We start from the raw sequence: 8913 nt of genomic DNA, 5'->3' as shown, positions 1-8913 counted from the left end.
ATAGTAGTAGTAGTGGTGGTGGTAACATATAACTTTTATCAAATGTTTCATGGCCCAGGCATGCATCCATTATTTCATTTAATCCTCCTAGCAACTTCTTGGGGAGAATAGTAATATCCCACTTTATATGTATGAGCTCAGAGAAAGAAACTGGGCTGGATCACACAGCTACTAAGTAGTGAGACTGAGATTTGAACCTGAGTAGGCTGACCCAAAACCTGAGTACTTAACATCATTATGCCATATGCTCTAGAACTTTAGGAACATCTCCACCTTTCTAAATTGTCCTTTAAAGGTGTCATTTGCAAAAAATTAGCTGAGCATGGTGGTACGTGTCTGTAGTCCCAGCTACTTGGGAGGTGGAGAAGGGAGGATTGCTTGAGCCCAGGAGTTTTAGGCTACAGTTAGCTTTGATTGCACCACTGCATTCCAGCCCGGGCCACAGAGGGAGACCTTGTCTCAATAAAAGAAAAAAAAAAGTGTTATTTGTCTCCCCTAGCCATTTCTTTAATTTTTATTCTGTATATTGAATAAACAGGTACATTTATCAGTTGACTCAGAAAGAATCCTGAGCATTAGGTATCCTTGGGCATCATTATGGATTCGGTCTACATGTGTTTCTTACATTTTCTCTCTTATTTCACAGACTCATAGCTTTGTAGTACTGGAAGGAGCCTGAGAAATCCTGTAATCTAATCTCCACATTTTTGTGTGACAAAACTCTGACTCAGTGACATTCAGTCACTCGTTCAAGCGTCACAGCACCAATAGGAAGAAAACCAGGTATCTGGTGTCACAGGCTAGTGGCCAGTGAGCCAGAGTTCCAGCCCTTTCTGCTGCACTTCAAGCCAGGAATGAACAGAGGAGAGGAAAGAAGAACACCTACTGTCAGATCCGCGCAAAGCACTTGTGATGCACTCTTTCGGAGCTCTCTGGCTATTATCTCCTCAAACATAAAGTATACAGGAAGGGCTTAATAGACCCTTGTTCCATTGACTTAGATGTGGGAGCATTAACTTGATAGCTGGGATTGGAAATACCTTCTTTTAGCTCCTACTTGAAGCATCTGGTGGCCACAGTAAACAGAATAACAGGTAGATTCATAAAAGCAGAAAGCCCGCTTCTCACTGTTCTCTTCTGGCAGGAGGGAAAAGGTGGTCTATTCCAAGAAGGAGAATAAAACAATAAAAAGGCACTTGGGGGAGGGCCCTCCCATCAGCTTAGACTCTCAGGGTGCTGATCTGTGAAGTGGTCACTTCATTAAAAACATCTGGTGTACCACAGCCGTTACTTACGGTGCGATTTTAAAGACTTATTTACACAGGACAGTCTGATTCAGCCTCTCCTATTTACAAACCCAGATTTGTCAGACCTAAATCATTAATAAGCCACATAAATAGAGTCAGTCTCTTTTTTAGGCTCAGCTGGAAAATGGACTCAACAAAGCAAAGCTCAGCTTTCCAGCCCCGGGCTTGGGAGATTCTGTTGTGTTTTGTGTGTGTGTGTGTGTGTGTGTGCGTGTGTGTGTGTGTGTGTGTGTGTTTTCTTTCTCCTCCTCTTTTGTTTTGTTTTGTTTTTACTGCTACAAGGTAAAATGTAATTGGGAACAGTGCTGCTATTTTGCCAAATCCGATGCTAACTGCTAAAGAGGCGATTCTCATGCTGTCCATGAGCGTTGCAGTTTACCTTGTGGAGCCTAAGCATTAGGGACGCTAAACTGGAAGAGGAGTGAGCCCCTGGTTCTGCCCTTCAAGTGCCTTTTTAATTCATAGTTTCGATAGAAGGAAGAGGAACTTGAGGAATTTAAGAGAAACATGATCAATCCATCCTTTGGGTAGGGAAAGATAGCCCTCATGTGTGAAGGGGGAGCCGTCTGGTGTTCGAGCCTTGATGGACACTACCCACAACCCCTGTCATGCATGGTGAGTAACTGAGCCTGCCCTCCACTCCACACAGTTTGCATTTATATAGAGAGCTTCCAAGCTATGGTTCCGAACTCCCAGTCTTTCTTCAAATAGCAAGAATATCAGAGTTAATTTACACTTGGCAACCACCCCTGTCAATTTAAAAGCAGTTTCTCCCAACTCTATCCAGAAAATTTACAGGATGAATCAAGACTTGTGGAGACATTTAAAAAAAAAATAAAACATTAATTAAATTTTTCTTCCAATGGCATGTTTTTTAAAGTTGTTTTTAGATTTATATACAGTACAATTCAATTTTTTGGTGTACAATTCTATGAGTCTTTACAAATACTTAGAGATGCATAACCAACCCCCACAATCAAGATATAGAATGGCTTTTTGACCCCAAAACATTCACCAGTTCTTCCACTTTCCTCACTCCACCCTAATCCCTGGCTGCCACTAACCTATGTGGTCTCCAACCCTATAGTGGTGCATTTTTCAGAATGTCAAATACATAGAATCAAAAAGCTTTTTGAATTCCTTTTTTTTTTTTTTTGTTCTTCACTCTGACACCCACACTGGAGTGTGGTGGAGTGATCATGAGCTCAAGTGATCCTCCTGCCTCAGCCTCCCATACAGCTGGGACCACAGGCATGTGCCACCACGCCCAGCTAGTTTTTATATTTTTTGTAGAGACAGGGCCTCCCTGTGTTGCCCAGATTGGTCTCGAACTCCTGGGCTCACGCTAGTCTCCTGCCTCAGCCTCCCCAAATGTTGGGATTACAGGAGTGAGCCATGGTGCCTGGACACTTGTTCCTTTTTAGTGTTGAGCAGTATTCCATTTTACGGGTGTACCACAGTTTGTTTATCCATTCACTGGTTGAAGGACATTGAACCGTTTGCCAGATGTTAGTTCTTATGAATATATCAGCTATAAACATTCATATACAGATTTTCATGTGAAGATAAGTTTTTCTTTCACTTTTTCTAGGATTGGGATTGCGGGGTCATATGCTAAGTGTATGTTAAACTTTTCAGGAAACTGCCAAGCTGTTTTCCAGAGTGGCTGTGCAATTTTACATTCCCATCAGCAATGTATAAATGATCTGGTTTTGCCACATCCTCTCCAGCATTTGGTTGTCACTATACTTTTAGACATTATGATCCATGTGTAGTGGTATCTCATTGTGGTTTTAATTTACATTTCTCTAATTATTAATGATTTTGAGCATCTTTTCATATGATTATTTGCTGTTTGTGTATTCAAAGTTTTTAAGTAGTCTTCAAACATGATATATGCTTATTAAAAATTGAAATACTACAGAAATACGTTATATAGAACACAAAAGTTTCCTATATTAGTTTCTAGATATAGCCACTGTTAACAACTACTTCTGTATATTCCTCCATATTTTTCCATGTATATGCTAATATTTATTATTTATAATAGTATTTGTTTTTGCAAAAATGGTGGTATTTTATATGTACTGCATGAGAACGTGCTTTTATCGCTTAACAATAATCATGTATAGCTTTCCATATCAGTATATTTAGATTAACACCCATTTTTTCTGATGACTTTATAGTATAAGCTATCTTGGAGATATTGTGGGTTTGGTTCCAGACCACTGCAATAGAGTGAATACTGCAATAAAGCAAGTTACACACTTTTTTTGGTTTCCTAGTACATACAAAAGTTATGTTTACACTATAATGCAGTGTATTAAGTGTACAATAACGTTATGTCTAAAACACAATGTACATACCTTATCTTAAAAAGACTTTATTGCTAAAAAATACTAATAGCCATTAGAGACTTCAGTGAGTTGTATCTTTTTGCTGGGGGGAGGGTCTTACCTCCATGGGCTGCTGACTAATCAGGGTGATGGCTCCTGAAGTTAAGAGTCAGTGTGGCAATTTCTTAAAATATGACAACAATGAAGTTTGCCGCATTGATTGACTCTTCCTTTCACAAAAGGAAGCATACAATGCTGTTTGATAGCACTTTACCCACAGTAGAATGTCTTTCAAAATTGGAATCAGTCCTCTCAAACCCTGCTGCTGATTTATCAACTAAGTTAATAGACTATTATAATTCCTTTTTCAATGACATTCACAGCACTTTTACCAGGATTAGATTCCATCTCAAGAAACTACTTTCTTTGCTCATCCATAAGAAGTAACTCCTCGTTCATTGAAGTTTTGTTATGAGGTTGCAGCAATTCAGTCACATCTTCAGGATCCCCTTCTAATTCTAGTTCTCTTACTATTTCCACCACATCTGCAGCTCCTTCCTCCACTGAAGTCTTGAGCTCTTTAAAGTCATCCATGAGGGTTGGAATCAACTTCTTTCAAACTCCTACTAATGTTGATACTTTGACCTTCTTCCATGAATCATGAACATTCTTAATGGCATCTGAAATGGTGAATACTTTCCAGAAGGTTTTAAATTTACTTTCCCAGATCCATCAGAGGAATCACTATATATAGCAGCTATAGCCTTAGGAAATGTATTTCTTAAATAATAAGGTTTGAAAGTCAAAATTTCTCCTTGATCTATGGGCTGTAGAATGGCTATTGTGTTAGCAGGCATGAAAACAACATTCACTTCCTTGTACATCTTCATCAGAGCTCTTGGGTTACTAGGTTTCTTGTCAATGAGCAGTAATATTTTGAAACAAATCTTTTTTTCTGAGCAGTAGGTCTCAACGGGGGGCTTAAAATATTCAGTAAACCATGTTGTAAACAGATGTGCTGTCACCTAGGCTTTGTTGTTCCACTTATAGAGCACAGGCAGAGTAAATTTAGCATAGCTCTTAAGAGCTCTTGGATTTGGAGAATGCTAAAGGAGCATTGGCTTCAACATAAAGTCACCAGCTGCACTGGCACCTAACAAGAGAATCAGCCTTCCCTTTGAAGCTTTGAAGTCAGGCATCGACTTCTCTTCACTAGCTAGAAAAGTCCTAGATGACATCTTCTTCCAATAGAAGGTTATTTTGTCTGCACTTAAAATGTATTGTTCAGTGTAGCCACCATCATCAATGATCTTAGCTAAATCTTTTGGATAACTTGCTGCAGCTTCCACATCAGTATTTGCTGCTTCACCTTGCACTTTTATGTTATGGGAACAGTTTCTTTCTTTAAACGTCATAAACTAATCTCTGCTAGCTTCCACCTTTTCTTTTGCAGCTTCCTCACCTCTCTCAGACTTCACGGAATTGAAGAGAGTTAGCATCTTGCTCTGGATTAGGTTTTGGCATAGGGCAATGTTGTAGCTGGTTTGACCTTATATTCAGATCACTATAACTTTCTCCATGTGGACAATAAAGTTGTTTTGCATCCTTATCATTCATGTGTTCACTGGGGTAGCCCTTTCAATTTCTTTCAAGAACAATTCTTTGCATTGACAATGTGGCTGTTTGGCACAAAAACCTGACATTCAGCCTATCTTGGCTTTTGACATGCCTTCCTTACTACACCATTTCTATCTTTTGATTTAAAGGGAGAGATACTTCCTTTCACCTGAACAATTAGAGGCCATTGTAGGGTTATTAATTGGCCTAATTACAATACACCTGTGCCCCAGGGAATAGGGAGGCCTGAAGAGAGGGAAACAGAGAAATGGCCTGTTGGTGGAGCAGTCAAAACATACACACATTTATCAATTAAGTTCGCCGTCTTATATGTATGCAGTTTGTGGAACCCCAAAACAATTATAGTAGTAACATCAAAGCTCACTGATCATAGACCACTATAACAGATACAACAAAAATGAAAACGTTTGAAATATTGGTTGTTACCAAAATGTGACACAGAGACACAAAATGAACATATACTGTTGGAAAAAATGGCACCAATAGACTTGCCCGATGCAGGGTTGCCACAAACCTTCAACTTGTAAAAAACATAATATCTGCAGAGCTCAATGAAGTGAAATGTAATAGAATGAGTTATGCCTATATTCAGTTGTATGCTTTATTTAATAGTCTATTGTATTGTATTTTCTAGTAGAACATAAATTTGCTGTTTTTTAGGTCAAACGTCACATTTTGACAGTTCCATATGTTTCAGTGTAATAATAGTTGTGTTTCAAATATATTCCAGTAACATGTGAAGTTGTACAAACTTGATGATGAAATTATGCCTTGTACCTATCCCAGGTTTGAGCTGAAAATTGTGTTGCAGCAATAAGGACTATTTTAGAAGTGTGATCACTTGAATTATGTGGAATTATGTGGAATTTACTGGAAGTAAGTTCCAGTTAATTTTATGTGAATATCCTAAGAAACTTGGAATATGAGTAGCTGCTTTATCATAAGAAATAGCAAGAATACCCGAAATGTATGACACTGTATTTTTGTTCCACTGGGTTTTCCATATTAAACAAATTGATTCTGGTATATTTCATTTCAAGGCAATTTCTTTTTGCATCAATCACTCCTATTGACTCTCATAATATTCTCATGGGAGTCAAAGTACTATCAGTGTCCTCTTTTTTATTTATTTTATGTCTTTCTAGTGACTTAACCTTAGGTCCCTATGCTTACTTAAATTCAGAGATAAAGGGAAAATACTGACAATGTTCATTCTTAAGTAGAAGATTCTTTTGGTCTTTTTAGCCATAGATAAGCATATTTAATCCTAGAAGGCTATACAGAGTTAGAAAAGAAAAAGGAAATATCAGAGACCTTAGTGGGTATTTCCTCTCTCTCTTTTTTCTTAAGAGTATTTAATCTTTTGGTTTTCTAAGCAAATCTTTTGCAGCTGCTTAGTTCTCTGTTCATGTCAAGGACCCTTTGTTTATACTAACTGCACCCAAAGAATTCTTCTCACACAAGTTGTACTACTTAAGCTCTTTTGCAAGTCTCAAACTTTATCACATCTATGCAGAAACAGAACCATACTTTTCTTTCTCAACATTCCTTCTGGTCAAAGGAGAATGTAGAGGATTTAATTCCTTAAATGTCAAGTCTTAACCCAATAGTGCCTGTGATTTGCATGTGTCGATGTATGAGAAAACTTCCATAAGCCTGCAGCGAGATGCGCTTACCGTTTCCATGCAGAGTAAATTTTAGATGACAGTGCTAAGAAGGGACTTGGGGCAATATTTAGTTCATCTGGATTATTCAGGTAGTTATCCATCTTAACCTTAAAATCAGCAGGAACAAAAAAAATCTAAAAAACAATAAAACCACTGAAGCAAGTTCTCCTGGAGAAGACTGACTGCAGATACTTATCCAAAAGTTCACAATTTCTCAGTTCCGTGAAAAACAATTATTTGGGACACATTTGAAAAGCCCTTGAAAATTTCAAAAATCAGGTATAATTTTTAAAATCATAAACCCCCATAGTACACAGTAAATTGAGCTAATTCTGAACTCTTAATATTTTTTCAAAAGCTCAATGGCTGTGAAGAAAAGAAGTTCCTTTCATTCAGCTGTGTCTGTTCAATCCCAAAACCTAATATTATAAACATGTGGATCATAAACTCCATTCCCTTACATTGTCTCTGTTGGCACTTGTTCAACCAATTTTTTTTTTTTTTTTTTTTTTTAAGAAACAGAGTCTTATTCTATTACCCAGGCTAGAGTGCAGTGGTGTGATCACGGCTCACTGCAGCCTCGACCTCCTGAACTCAAGCAATCTTCCCCATTTGGCCTTCCAAGTAGCTAGGACTACAAGTGTGCATCATCAGGCCCAGCTAATTTTCTTTTTTAGTAGAGATGGGGCTCACTATGTTGACTAGGCTGGTCTCAAACTCTGAGCTCAGGCAATCCTCCTGCCTCAGCCTCCCACAGTGTTGGGATTACAGGCGTGAGCCACCATGCTCGGCCTGTTCAACCATTTTAGAGATGAGATAGTCAAAGCCAGGAGGGGTCAAGTGACACATCCAAGTGGCTGAGGATGCATATGCAGTGACTGAGGATGGGCTCAAATCGAGACCTTTGGAACCCTCCATATTCTTTCTACTGTACTATGATTGCTTTACCCAGAATATCCAGGTTAAAAAGTAAAAACACAGCTAATCCTCTGACATTTGCCATCTCCCAGGTACAGGCAACTGATGTATTATTTTCTGGCATTATGTAGATAAAATTTCATTTCTGTCCAGTCTTTCCAATCTTACTTGACTAACATTACTTCTCTCCAACTCCTATGCATTTCTCAGTCCCTCCGGAAAATTTCATCATCTACAGGGTTCATAGACTCAGGTCTAGCCTTAGTCTAGCCAGACCTTCCTCACTTGTGTGCTGTGTGACCTTCATCAAATCACTTATCCTCTCTGAGCCTGCGTTTCCTCATTTTTTGAAATCAGAAAAATATGAGCTGTCTCCTCAAAATGGCTGTAGGGAAAATCAAGCGAGGAAATGCCCGGGAAGCCTTTGAAGCTTTGCCTGACTGGATTAAGTGCTCAGCAGCAGTGTTCCAAAAAAATACCCGGCAAGAAAGAGCGTATGGAGACACAAATAGTAGAGGGACTGTGGACTTTCCACCAAGCAGTAGGTGACACCAGTGGTTCCAGGCTCCAAAGTGTATTTGATGACAATATGGAAGGTACAGTGTGGTTTGCTAGAAGCATCTGATACCAGCCAGAGTCAGTTTTGTGCATTTCTTTCCAATTCAGTGTTCAGTGAAGTCAAGTTGGTGGCTTGAATCAACCACGGTGGGAATATTTACACCATGGGAAACCTGCAAACACTGTAAAGCAGGTCTCCCCTTCCCTACCCAGAGAGCTGATTATTAAACATTCCCCAGAACACCACTGATAGAGATCAGGTCTAAAGTCAAACAAATCAAGGTTTGCGTCTAAGCTCTGACACTTGTAGTACCCGCTAGAGAAGCTCCTCCAGTCTTCTGAGTCTCTTATAGTTCCTCAACTTTAAGATGGGGCTCATGATACTTAGTTTAAAGGCCTGTTGGAAAAATTAAGTGGTGTAAGGTATTTGAAACACTTAGACCGGGACCTAGCAAATAGTAATGTCAAATAGTGGATGACAGTGGTTAC

This window comes from Macaca nemestrina, chromosome 7 (genome assembly GCF_043159975.1).
Source record: "Macaca nemestrina isolate mMacNem1 chromosome 7, mMacNem.hap1, whole genome shotgun sequence".
NCBI lineage: Eukaryota > Metazoa > Chordata > Mammalia > Primates > Cercopithecidae > Macaca > Macaca nemestrina.
This window is presented reverse-complemented; position numbering follows the sequence as displayed.